Here is an 18,951-nt window from a genome sequence, read left to right on the forward strand (position 1 = left end):
ATGTTGACCTGTTGGGGCATTTTTTTTATTTAATTTGTAACAATATATCTAATTCCCAGACCAATATTCAGATCTTTGAAAATTGTTGCTTTTTAACAACACTAATATTGAAATAAAACTAGTTTTTACGGATTTGAATCGCGTATATTATGTCACGGCTAGACTGACCACGAACGCTGTAAAGTGCTCGAAACGTCGAGATGTTAAAAATAATTAATATACGCGATTCAAATCCGTAAAAACTAGTTTTATTTCAATGTGTAATAATCGCGGAAATTTAAGACAACATTAACACTAATATTTATATATTTGTCGGAAATGAAGTCATAATCACAACTATTAGAACGCCAGCTTCATCTATGTATATGAGCTTGACAGAGTTTACGTCGTGGCAGCCCTCCGGGCTGAGCTCAGTTCTGCTTGGTCAGGCGGACCTTTCTACTAGAATCTGGCTCGCATGAGTGTACATAGTGGAAGTGAAGTGATTAAAATAAACTTACTTGGTGGTAGGGCTTTGTGCAAGCCCGTCTGGGTAGGTACCACCCAATCATCAGTTATTCTACCGCCAAATAACAGTATTCAGTAATGTTGTGTTCCGGTTTGAAGGGTGAGTGAGCCAGTGTAACTACAGGCGCAAGGGACATCTTAGTTCCCAAGGTTGGTGGCACATTGACGATGTAAGGAATAGTTAATATTTCTTACAGCATCATTGTCTTTGGGTGATGGTGACCGCTTACCATCAGGTGGCCCATAAACTCGTCCGCCAACCTGTAACATAAAAAAAAGAAGTTAGAGTCAGTGTTATAATTAAGTGATATGTAATTTTAATTGTTCTAATTGGTGTGTTCGTAATAAAATAGTGATTTAAAATAAAATCTTTGATTACCAAGTGTTTTTGATTTGAACCAACACTTCTCAGCCCACGGTATATATTATGGATCAGACTCGAGAGATCGAAAATAGCGATAATCCAATATATTTATATCAGATACAGATGTTATATTAATTTTGAATTAATTTTAACAATCATATTTACTCTTGTTTGTTAATTCGGATGTACTTGTGAATAACATTATCTGCATATTATGTATACTGATTATTATTTTATCAATTTATATGACTATTTTCTTAAAATATCTTTATTGGCTCACGCATATATAAAAACAATTCTTTTAAAGATTTGCATAAAAGTATTTTAGATTTGTCGGTACTCTATCTGATTGGATTTTGTTTTCTTCTTGATAATATATTTGTATGCCTTAAATTCTATAACGTTTCAATTTTGAATGAACTATTCGAAATAAGAATAAAATCAATTATGCCGTCATTAATATTAATCTGCGATAAATTACAAGTTGATTGAGTTTAATTTTATGAAGGATGGAGTTTAAAATTAATGATATAATTTGTAATAATGAAAGGGTACATTATGGAGACTTAATTTATATTTATGTAAATGTTTGATGGAATATTTTCTCTTTATTAAGAATTATATTCTACGTAATATATACAGAGTTTAATGGAATATTAAAAGTTATTTTTTTTTGTATTATTTAAGTAATATTAATTTTATCACGCATTCTATTTTCAAATTATATTGTTGACTATTATCACACAGAAAATAATGTTAATGATTTTTTTTTTATCTTTTTATTCGGGATAAAGTAGGCACAAAAAGAAATAAATGCCCAAACTTAAGATCTTTGGTCCTAAGTGAGACAAATAGATTCGTTTTTCTCGAACGCCTTACCAATGCCTTGCTCAAATATTCAGGAATCGACTGAATGTTAGACATTACGAAACGGGCTTAAATCAAAAGCTGGAGGTGTCAACATTTGAATAGGAATCTTAAGTTCAAATCTGATAAATTTATCGTTTATATTATGTACAGCAGTATGTGTTAACATGTCCGTAACGTGTAACATGAATATACAAGAAAACGGAGTTCCAGAATTGAATTTATAATTAAATAATTGATTATGAAAGAAAATCAATTCAAATTAAAGTAATAAATCTGGTTATTATAATAACAATACTATAATTAATAGTCAATTAAAAAAGTTTAATAATTTATATACCACGCATAAACAAAGGAGTCATGCCGTTGGAATTCACGGCAAAACAGTGTTACCCCAAGTCGTGTTAATAAAGAATTCAAATCAAAAACAAATACCAATATTATATAAATCGCTTCTGTGATAGCTAGTTTATAAAATCATTTACTTTATGATTTATTTCAAACAAAAAGTTCGTCAGTACTAATCTTATTTTGTCAAAAATAATCAGAACTATACGAATTAATGATTAGGACAACAATATATACACTGTCGACGAGTTTTGAAATGGCATTAGCTATCCATTACGCTTAAAATCAAAATTATATTTCAACATTTCCATTTAAAATGAAGCTTTTTATCAAATGATGTGTGATATTTGGTCCAACAAAAGTCAACACGTTCAAATAATAGTAGCCAATTATTTTAAATATAATATTTCAGTTTTGGGTTTTAGGTCCGTCTCTGAATTTGAGCTTTATTTTGGAATAATATAGTCACTCTTAGACGCACATGCACACGAACACTCACACAGGCGCACGCATGCGGATACACAAGCGCACGCGTTCACGCATATGCAAATGTACACACGCGCACTCACGCGCACTAACACTCACACAGGCACACGCACACGGATACACAAGCGCACGCTTTCATGCATACGCAAACGTACCCGTGCACACGCACACTGACACGTACATCCACGAGGGAGATTTAAATAATATTGAAGATTAAATAACATCTTTATAAATCGGGAACGTGTATCATATATCCAATCTTCTAGAGCTACTTACCTAGTGTGCGTGAGCCCATATAGATATACTAATATAGCAATATAACTTACACTCTAGCGGTTTACATTGCACATTTGGAGTGGACGATGATGATGACCCCGAACTAAACAATCTTCCCGGCTCCCCGTCATAATATATAAATTCAATGTAAATATATATTAAAGTTGGTTAGGTTAGGCTCAACCTCGTTGGGCTTTAGTTGGTCTACAAATCTGCAAATCTGAGGATTTGTTAACCCCTAAGTTTAAATCCAATCAAATTATTAGGTATTTCTATCAAAATTTTGCAGTAAGAGAGTAGTATGGGGTACACTACAGTGTACTTTATATCAGATAATTCCTGCACCGAAAGTAGTTCCAAATATGACTTTAAAATAATAAAATTATTTCACGATATAACATAAAACTTTTTATTATGCTGTAATAACTCAGATTCATAACAGAGAATGTGTTTAACGACTTGCTTACTTACTTGATGGTTGTGAAAATAACGTTTAAATTTGTTAAAGTATTGCATATGCGATAAACAAGTGTATAAAAGCGGCTCCACCACGAGGCGTAAACACATTAAGTCATAAACCATGTTTTCACTGCGACATGACAGTATGTACACACGTACACAACGAAATTGTTTATTCGTTATAATAAAAATGGTACCTTGTTATATTTACAAAAAGCATATCCATATTTGTTCAATTTATGTTTGTGTGAGTGATCAATATATGTACATAGTAAAACAATTATACAATCGAAAATTGTACAAAGGAATTCCTTTGAAGATAATGCTGTACATTTCAGGAGTTAATATTTGTTGATCCTATCCACATATTTATCTTTGTAATAAAGGAAACTACCTACCTAGATTTTAATTTATTCGTGTAAATTTAATACTGAATAAAGGCTTCCTTTTCGCTTGGGGAGTAGGTTCAGTTTTTTTGTATTGTATAGGTTGGTGGACGAGCATATGGGCCACCTGATGGTAAGTGGTCACCAGCGCCCATAGACAATGACGCTGTAAGAAATATTAACTATTCCTTACATCGTCAATGTGCCACCAATCTTGGGAACTAAGATGTTATGTCCCTTGTGCCTGTAGTTATACTGGCTCACTCACCATTCAGACCACGGAATACAACAATACTGAGTACTGTTATTTGGCGGTAGAATAACTGATGAGTGGGTGGTACCTACCCAGACGGGCTTGCACAAAGCCCTACCACCAAGTAAACAGTACTTTTTCCACTACTAGCTTCCGTGTTAAGTTTAAATTTTGTAAAATTTTTAGTGAGGCCTTTTTGAGTTTGTAATACCATCGGTTAGGCAAGTTAAGTTTCGTAAAATGTGTTCTTAAATATATGTGGCAGAGACTGAACAGTGATGGAAGCGCTTGCTGGAATTTGAACAGAGAAGCTCGCCAAGTAGCGGAGCGGCGTCCACAGGAACTTTATTGCTGCACATTATTGTTATTATACGTGAGTGAATATGAGTTTTGTTATTTTTTATTTTATATGATTTTAATTTACTCATTCACTCTTTTTTTAAATTATATTGCTTTGGAATAAGTAGCCCTTTTCTTTTTTCTCGCTGGAAGAACGCTTTACGCGCTTCTCCCACGTGATGGAAAGTGGGGGGGTGTGAGGGACTAATATTTTTTTATATATTCTTAAAATAAAGTCTTAAAAATCACAACATCGATGTCCGAAAATCCACAACAGCGCGATTTCTTAGACATTTTCTGCATCACACAGCCACTTTGTGGAACCAGATTTCACCGTCGGTTTTTACAAACCGATATAACATGGGAACCTTCAAGAAAAGAGCGTACTCTTTCCTTAAAGGCCGGCAACGCACTTGCGAGCCTCCTGGTGTTGCAGATGTCCATGGGCGGTGGTAGTTACTTTCCATCAGGTGAGCCTCCTCCTGCTCATTTGCCACCTATGTCATAAAGAAAAATAAAAAGGGAATACTTTAGGACGAAATAAGACTTTTCTTCTATTAACACTTTTTTGATCTAATTACTTTGAATCGTTGAAAACAAAAAAAATTTTTATAACATATATATTATACTATAGTAGTGATATTTTGAAGAATTGAAAAAAGTTACAAACACAGAAATTGCTAATTATTTTAATGGCTACGCGCCATAAAGAACGGGCTCATCAAGTTTTGTTTGTTTTGCCAAATGTCAATATACATATTGGTTCTTAGGAAATATGTTAGTTCTTTCTGTTGCGAGTGGGTATTGATATCCATAGAATCATTAATAGTTGTTTTCTAGAAATGTTATTAAAATCCATATTGTATCATATTATATTCTATGTACAGTACAGTAACAGCCTGTAAATTTCCCACTGCTGGGATAAGGCCTCCTCTCCCATTAAGGAGAGGGTTTGGGAACACATTTCACTTCACGCTATTCCAATACGGGTTGGTAGATTGTTTATGTGGCAGAATTTCGATGAAATTAGACACATGCAGGTTTCCTCACAATGTTTTTCTTGACCGCCGAGCACGAGATGAATTATAATCACAAATTAAGCACATACATATAGTGGTGCTTGCCTAGATTTGAACCAGAAATCATCGGTTAAGATGCACGCATTCTAACCACTGGGCCATATATGATAAAACGACAAAGAATATTTATGTTTCGATGTATTTTTTATCTTCAAATATCCTAAAAATATTTTTTGAAGATATGACAAGGAAATACGAAATCCGACATATCGATATTTCAGCGGCAGAATCGAATTTATTTTCCATCGGTGTGACTGATGCGGCTTCCTAAAGGGCGACCAGGAGATAAATACAATTTATATATGTCTATTTATCTAACTATCTAAGTGGCATACCAAAATAGACGTTACGTTAATAGAAATAAGAGCTGAATTTATAGATAAATAACTTATCTTCTATCGAGGAAAAAGTTTAGAGCTTATTCCGCGCTGCCCCATTACAGATTGATGACAAATGGCCGAATATCATCATGAGAAGTTTGTCTGTCTTCAGGTCACCTCATGGAAAGTAAATACCACCACCCATTGTCATCTGCTACATCGGAAGATGCAGGTGCGTTGGCAGTCTTTGAGAAATATATAGGATCTTTTCTTAAATTTTCCCAAGTCAAGTTCAGAAAATCGCCGGCATAAGCAGATTCCTTAGAGTGGTATTTCGACCTTAAACAGAATAGAAGACTAATTAACTTTTTCTACATGGACTCGGCCGGTAATCGAACCTGGGACCTCAGAGTGGCGTACCCATGAAGAGGTCGTCAAATTATAATATCTTACTCTTTCTTATCTTCTTTATTCACACGTATTATATCTAGTAAAGCCATAGCTGTTGGTCTGAATAAATAAAATTACAAATGGAAACAGCAGTTTTCATGTCCAGATTATACTAAATCATTTATTTTGATAAGGATTAATACGGCATGTCAAATAAATCGAGATAAATTTAACGTTCTGTTTTTTTCATTTCGTATACGTATCATTGCGATTGATTTTTATTTTAGTACTCATTCAAATAATTTTGGATCGACATTTTAATAAATCTATCAAATTCAAAGACTATGCGTTTTCATTTTGATGATTGTTGGTATGACCTAAAGTCCATTCATTACTTTGGAAAAATCGGGGTAGAAATGCAAATGAACTGATAAAGCCAAATTTCGGATATGCCGTGGGAGATGGTTAGAAACGCTTAAGTTCAAATTGTCGACCAAAATAGCCTTGTGAGTTTTCCGCCATCTTGAAAAAAGGGGTTAAGTCTTTTTATCATAACTCGGTTCCTGTCGAGATACGAAAAATTTTATGGAGTTCTTTTTTGTTGCTCTTTGTACGATCTACAATTAAGGTCTTAAAGGAAAAAACAACAATGAATTATAACAGAAATATAAGTGGAAACCTTTGATTTAGTAAATTTGTAAGGCAGCAAAACCTGAGATATTGTTCTCAAACTTTTGGTCGAGCCAATATCTGGCGAGAAATCAAAATTTCATACGCAAGGGCTCCATTCGGGGCTGAGTGTGAACATTGGTGTTCCCATGCATCGGAAAGCAGAAAGCATTATAAGCCCTTGGTGACAGTAGAACAATTAGGGTTTGCACATACATACGTCTTATGAGACCATCCGAGCCGAGATGATCCACTGGTTCTAGTAGAACGCGTGCATCTTAACCGATGATTGCGGGTTCAAACCAAGGGTAAGCACCACTGAATATTCATGTGCTTAATTTGTATTTAAAATTCATCTCGTGCTCGGCGGTGAAGTAAAATATCGTGAGGAAACCTGCATGTGTTTTATTTCATAGGAAATCTACCACATGTGTATTTCACCAACTCGCATTGGAACAACCCTCAAAGGAAGAGGAGGCCTTAGTCCAGCTGTGGGAAATTTATAGGTTGTTGTTGTTGTTTTTTTATGTCTTATGAGAATGGCGTGTTAAACAAAATCAACTAATCAATCAATCAAGAAGTCGTTGTACTATCGTCGTTATAGATATAGTTTTTTGTAAGTACTGCACACAAAAAAAAAATTCTCAATCATAGCGTTAAATTAAATTGCCGTAACACATAATACTAAAATAACCAAAGTATATTAATCGAGCAGTTTCAACATCAGTTAGATGTCTAACTTTCCTAACCGCGTATGCCGCGGAGCTGAGTCTGTCAGGGACGATAAATGAGGATTCTACGGAAGTTTTGAGTCTGAAAGTGATTCTTTAAAATACTGTATAAGTAACAGAAACTGTTAAAAGTCCGATTTCGATTTTGACATATACTACACAAATTATCTTTTTGTTATTTAGACAAATATAATTAACTTTATTTTAACCTGATTATATGATGATGCTATCAACATTCTACCACATTCTACCACATGTGTTAGGGCTTTGTGCAAGCTTTTCTGGGTCTGTACCACCCACTCAACAGATATTCTACCGCCAAACAACAGTACTTAGCATTGTGTATTTCGGTTTAAGGGGTGAGTGAGCCAGTTTAACTACAGGCACATGGGGTTGATGGCGCATTGGCGATGAAGGATAGTTAATTTCTAAAAGCGCTATCGTATCTTGGTGTTGGTGACCGCTAACCATCAAGTAGCCTATATGCTCGTTCTCCAATCTGTAGCATAAAAAATACCTCGAAACAAGACAATATAATAGGTAATATTTATAACAATGCTAATGTATAAGGGTTGACTTCACGAGTTATATTCCCTGCCCGCCTTCATATGATGAATAAAAAAATAATAAAGAAAACCAAATGGTGTTTTTTTTTATATCTCCTCAACTCGACTTGATTCACACACATTATGTAAATATATATGATTTCATTAGACTATACGTGCCTCTGTGCACATTTGCAGGTGGCGCGATATGAGACCTCCCCTCATATCAGGGTCACGATTTTATACAAAATTACGTTGGATGCGAGTACCCCGGGTACACGTTTTCAGTTTTTCCTCGAAACTTCGAAACCAAATATCCTTAGAGACAGATAACTTTCAGAGCGCTTATGACGAACTCGGCTAATATCTTTTCTTGGACCTTGGACTTTTTATTTGGAAGAAAACGTTTATGATTTAAATATAATTGTGTTAATGTGTTTTTTTCGACAGCTCTAAAAATTTAGAATAACGGAAGATATTACTTATTATTGTTTACTTTCTTTATATTTTTCTTTTCATGGCTAAAGCTGGCGGTTGATAATTAGCTAAATATAATTATTGACGACCTCCGCTGTCGTGTAGTGTGTACCCTGGTATTCAAGAGCACGCCAATCCGAGGTCCCAGGTTCGATTCCCGACTGAGTCGGTGTAGAAATTCATTAATTTTCTGTGTTGCCTTAGATCTAGGTGTTTGTGGTACCGTCGTTACTTCTGATTTTCTATAATACAAGTGCTTTAGCTACTTACTTTGGGATCAGAGTAATTTATGTGATGTTGTCCAATATTTATTTATTTATAAGTATAATTATAACGACATATATTTGTTCATTTATGTATTTAAGTGTACAGATGCAGACACAAATGTCACGTCGTAATGTTCGCGCACCTCCATACATATTCATGGACTTGACAAGAGTGACGAAACAGTCACCGTGACAAAAGTTACCAGTGCGCGCTAGTTGTAATGTACGCATAGATTGTTTGACCGTCAAGAAATTGACGATGACAAACCGAACACTAAACATTTTCAGTTCGTGTTTCTGTGAAACTTATTCAGTCGTGGAGAATTTTGTAGCCCATCTGATTATATAAATACGAGAAAGAGAAAGTAAACTTTTGTTTTAGCACATCGTGATTGATAAATTGTCCTGCGCATGTCTTTCATATAAATGGACATGAATCTGAAACGTCTATTAAAGTGCAACCTATATTGACTTTCAGAAATTAAATATTACTTCTTAAAAAGTAAATGACATACCATTAAAATTAAAATGTAATAGAGATAAAATACTATAATAATGAATTAAAAAGCAAATTAGAAACATTAAAAAGGCCATGTATGCGCATACTTTAAACCCTTCAGTTCTAAGATTCATATAAAAATACATTTAATTCATATAATAATCCCCATTTGTTCACTAAATTCATTATTCATACAAAGATAACACAATTCTAATATATTCAGTTTTATTATAAAATACAATGTTGCTAGATAGAGGGAGTGGCGCATACGATCTTTTTGTTATACGTAATTATGAAAGGACGTAAAATCCTTGGATTTTAACTGATGGTAGAATTTTCAAACAACATGCATATTGTTTTGGATAAATTCTCCGCATGGATACACACTGCAGTGGATAAACATTATGGTATAAACTACAACGCTTTTTCCTTATCAGGTGAGGAGGCATTTCCCTTTTGAGTACCAAAATGCGTAATAGGTAGCATATTTCAAGGGAGTAAGGCTCGCCTTGAAGGCGCAAGATTTTTGGTAGCTAATTACCTAATTGTGAAGCTTTTTGGCTCTTTGTTTTCACTAGACACTTAGAAACAGACACGATTTTTTATAGAGTGCATACTTGAGTCATTATTAATCTGTCAGTCATTAATCGTCATTGTTGTGTGTACATCACAACTAACTAGCTGAAAATGACATGCTTTAAGTATTAATATATAGTACATTGGTATTTTGACAATCTTAAGATCGGCCATCGTGGAGGTACTCGGGATGTACTAAAACAAAAGTTTATTTTGAGTTTGTTTGTTGAAGTTTGTTTTTAGTCCATGAATATGTACAGATGCAGACCCAAATGTCACGTCGTAATTTGCGCGCACCTCCATACATATTCATGGACTTGACAAGAGTGACGAAACAGTCACCGTGACAAAAGTTGCCAGTAGGTGCTAGTTCTTAATCTATACAATTATTATAGATGCGAAAATAACTCTGTCCGACAAAAGAACAGATGGAAAAACTGACAATGTACTTTTATATTTTGTATGTTTGTGTTGTAACAGATTTTACAGCAAAATCTGTAAACCGAAGTTATTGAAATTTTCTATGAAGGAAGTTTTGAACCCCAAAAGATCATATAGTACTATTAACAAACTTAACACCGTACGCCAAACCTTCAAAACGTGAGAGAAGCCACGGGCGTCGATTAGTATTTATAGATAGCTCGATATCTGTAGCTACGTTGGTTTTAGAGATCGATTGGCTCTTCACATCATGTAATATGATTTTCAAAGATTTTAAATGAACACGGTTATTTTTAATATTATTGTTATTAATTGCGGGATATTTGCCACGTTTTTTATTTTTTATTCGTTGGAGTTCGATATTTCGACTGTCTTGTGAACATGACATTAATTTCCAAAAATAACACAGATTTAAAATGGAGAAACACATCAGTTTGTATGACAAAAAACTATGAACTTTGTATAGAAAAACTGTAGTATATAACTGAGAAGCTAAGGCCGATTGCTAGTAAATTTATTGAGTGGAAAAGCAAAGATAGTTAAGAATCCGTTATTGACATTAATGTTTATCAAAGAAAAATCGTTCGAACGAGTATCCGTAACGAATTGCTAACAATTTATTTCATAAAATAAAGATGGCACGTGTAACGGAAATATCTGTTTTATTCAGTGAAATTGCTATTTTACTTCTAAATTGTATTTACCTGATATTTCGGTTCTGATCTTAGATAGCTAATGTTTTATGTTCAGGGAAATATTAAATTTAATAATCATTTTAAGAGAGATGAGACCTGAATTAACGTATAACCAGGTTGAAATACTACAACCCAGTGGTCCAAACCACGGTAGAGTTTTCTGAAGATTAAATAAATAAATATGGGACAACATCATATACATTACTCTGATCCCAATGTGAGTAGCCAAAGCACTTTTGTTATGGAAAATCAGAAGTAACGACGGTAACACAAACACTCAGACCCAAGAAAACATAGAAAACTAATGAATTTTCTACATCGACTCGGCTGTTAATCGAACCCGGGACCTCGGTATGGCGTACCCATGAAAACCGGTGTACACACTACTCGACCACGGAGATCATCATTATAATTATATATTAATGGTCATCGGATATTCAAGTTTTTTAACCGATTAACGAACGACTGGCCTCGTTCTACGAAGTGTTTAACCGTCCAATAATTATTAATCTGAAGATTAATTTACTTTTTACTTCGATCATCGTACGTCTAGCATAAATAAAGGATTATTTAAAAGGAAATGCTGACTTAAGATTGTTATAAAAATGTAACTTATAGTGCTTTTAAAATAGAGAAAAGTCGCGTGTTCGTTTAAACACATTATGTTTTAATTAATTAAGCTGATAGAAAGCCATTTTCCTGTATGTGGGCGTGAGCACAATTTCTATGAAATTATACTATAATACATATGTATTCCGCAACCTGCATTGGAACAGCATGGTAGAATATGTTTCAAACCTTCTCCTCAAAGGCAGAGGAGGCTGTTGTTGTTATATTACATCATAATCTTAACTCTACAAATTTTCATTGTAAGACCTACTTAATTATCTGAAACTCTGGTTTATTTTCCCATGGAAAGCACTTCTTCGCCTTTTATTCAAATTTATTATTATCGAAGTTAATTTATTGTTAATTATTTAATAAGAGGTGAGTTTATTGTTGTTCTCTCCTCCTCCTCACTCCTCAAAAAGAGAAGAAGCCTCAGCCCAACAGTGGGAAATTTACAGGATTTACATGTCAATCACCAAAACAATCTCATTTTTTGAAGCTTCCTCCTGAAATCGCTCATGTGTTCATAATGTCGTTAAGATTACATAATAATGTGACTCTTCATCTCAGGAAGAAATTAGAAGCAACTTATTACATACTCTTCGTGCGTATCTCAAACCAAACGATACGTTTATCACATGCGTCAACATGGAATCGCTTAGCATTGCTTATTATTAATATTCACATTATATATATATAATAGTAATAATAACATTACCACAAAATTTAATAATAAATGTCAGCATACTGTACTTCCTCGTGCTTAAACTGTAACTTTTAAAACATTACTAATAATTAAAATTATTATAATTTAAATATATATCTACATCTAAACGTGTCATTACATATAATAAAAGAAAGTCCCCGGCCGTGCCTATCGGTCTGTATGTTCGCGATAAACAAAAATACTGAACGAATTTTCATACAGTTTTCACTAATGGACAGAGGAATTCATAAGGATGGTTTAGATTTATAATTTATTAAGGTGTTTCTATAAAAGTTGAAATAGAACGAGAATAATCATGTCGGAAAAATAATCCGCTAGTAATACTACGTATAGCTAATATAATGCTACTCGTCGAAATTTCTGTATGAGGACCCCTCGCTTGTGGAAGCCCCAGGGCAGTCGCTTCTAATACCCTCCCCTCTATCCTGATTTGGTGCAACTCCCATACGTTTGATAAAAGTATACCATACTATATTAAACGAAAGAAGTGGTTTATTTTTATTGAATTAAGATCCTATTTCAACAATTTGATTTTTAGCTTTTATTGATATATAGTTATTTTAGTTTATGCTTAATACACATGCACCAATCATAATACATTTTTTTTTGTATAGGTTGGCGAACGAGCGAGTGGGCCACCTGATGGTTAGTCACCATCACCCATAGACAATGAGGTTGTAAGATATATTAACTATTTCTCATAGTCAATGTGCCACCAACCTTGGGAACTAATGTCATGTCATTTGTGCCTGTAGTTGCAATGGCTCACTCTACAAACCGGAACACAACAATACTGAGTACTGTTATTTGGCGGTAGAATAACTGATGAGTGGATGGTACCCAGACGAGCTTGCACAAAGCCCTACCACCAAGTAGCAGTTGTTGCGCCACCAAGCGTGGGAACTCTAGTCTACGAAAGTCGGTTTTGCTCGCGTAGCCTATGTCCTTCCTCAGGCTCTAGACTATTTTTGTACCAAATTTTATTTAAATCGGAGACAGACAGACAGAGCTACTTTCGCATTTATAATATTAGTATGGATCGAAGTCAGTGTCAGCCATATCAAGCCGAATCTATGTTGTATATTTCAGTTTTAAATACTCCACATTATTTGGGTTCTTTGGTATCTTCGATTTGAAATCCGAGAAGCAAACAAGAAAATTAATTTGCAATTCCAAAATGCGTTCCAATTTCAAAACGAACATGAATAAAAATAATTCTGGCAACTTAACTTCAAAAAAGTTTCCATTACATTAAAAAAAAAATGCTCTCCGATATAAAATTGTTAAGGCTAGTATCATTTAGATGTCTTCAATGAAGCTTTGCGAAGTTTAGTACGATGTCTCAGCGCCCGTTCCAACACTTTGTCTTTTAGCGTTTTCTTTTAAACTTTCTCTTAAAATAAGAAATGTAATAATGCTCTCTTTTTATCCGACGGAATGCCGACTCCAAAAGCGTAATGCTTTTTCTTCTAATATTAAAGTTGATATCGGGATGTTCAAGTGGTTAATACTGATAAATCTTAACGAAAGATTACTTCTCGGGCTTCTAATTAATCTTGTGCCTGATAAAAGTCTGTCACATGTGATGAAGTTATGTGGCGAAAAAAACTCCAAAGCTTCTCGTCAATAGGGATTAGTCTCGAAGATCGCGATATGAGCATGCATTGAGCGTTGGTCAAATACGAGCTATCTCAATAAAATTCAATCACTAACCACGATGGTTCAGTGGGAAATACATATGTTACGTACTTAATTAGTCTTTGTAAATTATGATCATAGTTTACTCTGTGCGTCAATATTAGATGAATGAAATTTTGGCATAAGTTTCATCTACTTATTGGAGTAGTTTGGAGGAATAAGTTATTTTATTTCGATTTTAAAAAAGACCCAACGCTCGTAGACAATATCGATTCAAAATTTAAATTGCTAATAACTTAAAGACCGATTATGGCCCAATATAGAACGCGTGCATCTTAACCGATGATTGCTGGTTCAAACCTAGGCAAGCACCACTGAATAGTCACGTGCTTAGTTTGTGTTTATAATTCATCTCGTGCTCGGTAGTGAAGGAAAACATCGTGAGAAAACCTGCACGTGTCTTATTACATAGAAATTCTGCCACATATTTATTCTCCCACCCAACATTGGAACAGCGTGATGGAATATGTTCCAAACATTCTCCTCAAAGGAAGAGGAGATCTTACCCCAGCAACGAGAAATAACAAGGCTGTTGTTGTTGTGGTAAAAAAAAAAGATACACGAGTACATTCATTCCATTTGTGTGTTAAATAAAAACAGCCGTCTTTTAAATTCTTTCATTCGAGTTCTCTAATTTTTCATTAGTCTGGACAGACGAGGTATTTCGTTAAGCAAGCATTAGCTATAAGGACATGATGAGGGTGTGGGTGTATCGTCGCTAATCTACTTATTTAGAATTTCCCTCCATTTGAATTAAATTCGTCCGAGAGGTCTCCGACTTGGACAGATGGAATTAAGGCTTAAAATTGCGTTCCAGAAGTTGGGATTAAATCGGTAATGAGAATGCTTCAATGTTTTGTTATATATATGTATATGAGTTGTTGAGAATAGTATTTATTTTATTATGTATAACATTTTATTTTACTATATATGCATGTAATATTAAATTTGTTAAGGTCATAATCGCACGGTATTATATAAGATTTAGGACTTTTTGTTATCTAATTCTAAAAATATTTTGATTCAAAAATAAAAATTTGTGATATAACATTTTTTAAATAAATATATACTTTTTATTATTCAACATGGACGTTTTTAGTGAAAAAATATATCTAAATTACAATATAATTTAGGTAATAGAAGGTTCGGACTTTCGGAAGGCGGCTCGCCTCGCCGAAAGTCGGAACGGCTCTCACCGTGGACCGCATGGGAATGCTGGGCTTGAGGGTCTCTATATCCGAAACGGAGGTCCTCCCCTTTCACGGTCCACGGAAAGTACCCTCGCGAGGGGCGAGTATCACCGTCCAGGGGACGGTGATCAAGGTGCAGATGTAGTATCTGGGCATGATCCTGGACGGACGATGGAGCTTCGGGCAGCATTTTGTCCATCTCGGCCCGACGCTGATCAACGCTGTCACCGCTCTCGGTCGCCTCCTTCCAAATGTGAGAGGGCCGGGGTCGTTGTGCCGGCCTTTCTATTCGAAGTCGATGGCGCTGTACGGTGCTCCGATCTAGATAGACGCCCTCACCGCTAAAAATGGGGCCCTGCTGCGAAAGCCGCAGAGGGTCATAGCAGTAAGAGGCATACGGTGTCGCGGACTATCCGCCCTAGGAGCTCCAGGTGGAGCTGCTCGCGGAAGTGTACCGGTTCCGGATCGAGGCGAGGGACTGCAGCGATCGTCTAGAGTCGGCGTACCACACCCTGTACGAGTGTGCTGCGTGGGGTGTGTGCCCAGAGGCAAATCTTTGCGGCGACTATGGGCGGAGACCTCTCGCTGCCAAGCCTTATTAACGCCATACTGGGTAGCGAGATGTGCTGGCCAGAGATGCGCTCCTTCTGCGAAACTGTCATGTCGCAGAAGGAAGCCGCGGAGTGGGAGCGGGAGGAGAATGCCGCCGCTGACTCGCTCAGCAGAAGACGACCGGGGAGGAGGAAAAGGCGCTACGCGCACCTTCTCCCCCCACCTTAATAGGCACCGCAGGGACCAGGAGGCGTCCCAGTACCCCGGGGATCTCCCCTACCGCCAGACCGACCGCCAGAGCGTCACGGTAGCATGCGTAAGCGATCTTGTGGCGTCCGACGAAAGACGAAGAGATATATATACCGCTGGATTTTTAGCGGTAAACCCGGTGCGGTAAGTTAGGCGCACTCGGCGTCCGAGGCTCCGGGGAGTCCCACACTTTCCATCACGTGGGGGAAGCGCGTAATGCATTTTTCCAGCGAGAAAACAAAAGGTTAGGAATACACTGTTACGTGTATTTATGTATCGTCGTCAACTGGCATTATTGAATTAAATTTGAAGCTATCACCGATTCCGAATATAGATGCTACCGAGAAAAAATGAGAACCAAAGTAGTTACTTCTGCTACTCTTCAGTAATTAAATTATTACTATCCCCCATAGAACCACTACTAGCTCCAACCTATTTTACCGTCTACATAATCGCTTTATCGAGTAACACGCCTTATTAATCAAAGTTTTCTTAATACTTGATTGAAATTTATTTATTGGCAATGCCAAAAGTATTTGGGGAACTTTATTATAGAAGAACTTTCTTGGAAGGATGAATTGACTCTGCGGAGACGCAACCAAGTTTTACAACTTTTTTCCCACTTAACCTACCTAAGTGTATTAGGTGTCAATCATGAAACCAGAATGTTTAAATGAAGATTAGTATTTTTTTTTATTTGTAATAAAACCTCCTTTTACAATTATAAATACTTTTTAAGGACGCTTATTGTGCTAATAGCGTCCCCTCAAAAAGAGTTTTCAAAAGAAATCGTTCAACTGTGATGATAAGTATGATGATGATGATCCCTTTCCTCAAGATGACGTTCTCTTGACAAATTTTTGCTGTTCATTATAGAGAGATTTGCTAATAAAGCAAGATATAACTCAGGAGTACTTTCTATTTCCTCAATATCACAATCATTGAACGACAAATCCGAGACGACTGGAATAAGATCCATCACCAGCACCAACACACTTCCTCTTCCAGAATTCGGTCTGAACTGGCTATGCCCGTGACAACATACGCGTTTGAATTTAACAAAAAAAGTTATTTTTGAAGCCTATATTACTCCTTATTGTATCAGCTGTCTATCAGTTAAAATCCCGTCAAAGTCCGTCCAATAATATTTGGATATATGTACAATAAATTAACAGTCTGTAAATTTCCCACTGCTAATGGGCTAAGGGCTAATGGCCTCCTCTTCCATTAAGGAGAGGGCTTGGAACATATTCCACCACGCTGTTCCAATGGGGGTTGGTGGAATGGACATGTGGCAGAATTTCAATGAAATTAGACACATGTAGGTTTCTTCACGATGTTTTTCTTCACCGCCGAGCACAAGACTAATTATAAACACAAATTCAGCACATATACGCAATCATCGGTTAAAATGCACGTGTTCTAACCACTGGGCCATCTCGGCTCTTAATTAATTAAAAAAACGCGATTGTTTTATTATTAGAAACAGACACTCCAATTTTATTATACGTATTAATCAGAAAAATCCAATAAATTTACATTCAAGTGACATGAGTTTTGAGCCCACCAACTCGGAATCTGCAGTCTTCTAGTCCATAGACCAAAGGCTGATCAGATTTGTGTTAATACTACGATTAAAATATTTCATTATTTATTAAAAGCGAGACACAAATTTAATGAGCAACTTGATGCCGATAAATTATGAGATTCTTTATTTTACTTGAAAAAAGGCTTTTGCTTTTAATAATTATTATCCAATGAGAGGGTAATATTTACTGAGACAAAGTAATTTATTATACAAACAATTTCGTATTTATACATAAACGATATATTTTAAAGTTAATTAAAGGTAAATAAATATCTTACCATTGGTAGTCTTTGATCTCGGAACATTTCTGATAAGCAATTTAATAATTATTATTCCTGTATACCTTCTGTGATTTTTTTTATATAAAAAAATATAAGAAAAATATCTTTAAGTGAAAATATTAACTTCTTAAAGAATGATAATAATATTTTGTCTTTTGTGTGACTTGATTTGAAGTTGAATACAGAATGTTTTTTTTTTATTTTATTCGTGGGAAATAATTATAATTGTTATATGCCACAATTATGTGTGTATATTACTAGTAGTCGGCGAGGGCTTCACTCAGGTTTTAGAGTGTTAGTTGTCATGTGTTACGCAAAAAGACAGCCTATGTCCCTTCTTGAAGTTCAAGTTTGCTTCATACCAATTTTTATCAAATTTGGTTCAGCGGTTTGGTCGTGAAAGAGCAATAGACAGACAGACAGACAGAGTTTCTTTCACATTTGTAATGTTAATATACAAACACCCAGGCACAAGACAACATAGAAAACTAATGATAATCTACATCGACTCAACCGGGAATCGAACCCGGGACCTCGAAGTGGCGTACCCATGAAAACCGGTGTACACACCACTCGACCACGGAGGTCGTCATATAGATTCTAATTTCCTTGTAAGTTATTTTAGGATTAGGGTTTAAGTAAAATATATTTTAAAATTCTTTATTCAATACATTCAGCGCTAGTTGAGCGAACTAAACTATAAAGTTGTGGTTGTTCGTGGTACTTTTCTCAAGTTACAGCAAACTTTAAAAGAAAAACTTCGCGAAGTATAAGTCTTAAAGTGAATCTTATATAAATATGGAATTCATTATGATCGAGTCCGTGAACAAGAAGTTATAAATAATTATTATAATGCGGAGGTGACAAACGTCATCTCGAATTTGAAATTTAAATTTCGAATTGGATGGAACATTGGAATTTGCGAAAAGTAAAGTAAAGAACGCAATGGAAAGAACCAATCACGATAAAAGTTCTCACTTTCGAAAACTACTCGATGTTTGATGCGCGTTGATAGTGAAACAAAACACAAACTCATAAATTTTGATTCCAATTTTTGTCACTAGATAGCGCTGCTTTGATTCCA

This window comes from Vanessa cardui, chromosome 8 (genome assembly GCF_905220365.1).
Source record: "Vanessa cardui chromosome 8, ilVanCard2.1, whole genome shotgun sequence".
In the NCBI taxonomy this organism is placed as follows: Eukaryota; Metazoa; Arthropoda; class Insecta; order Lepidoptera; family Nymphalidae; genus Vanessa; species Vanessa cardui.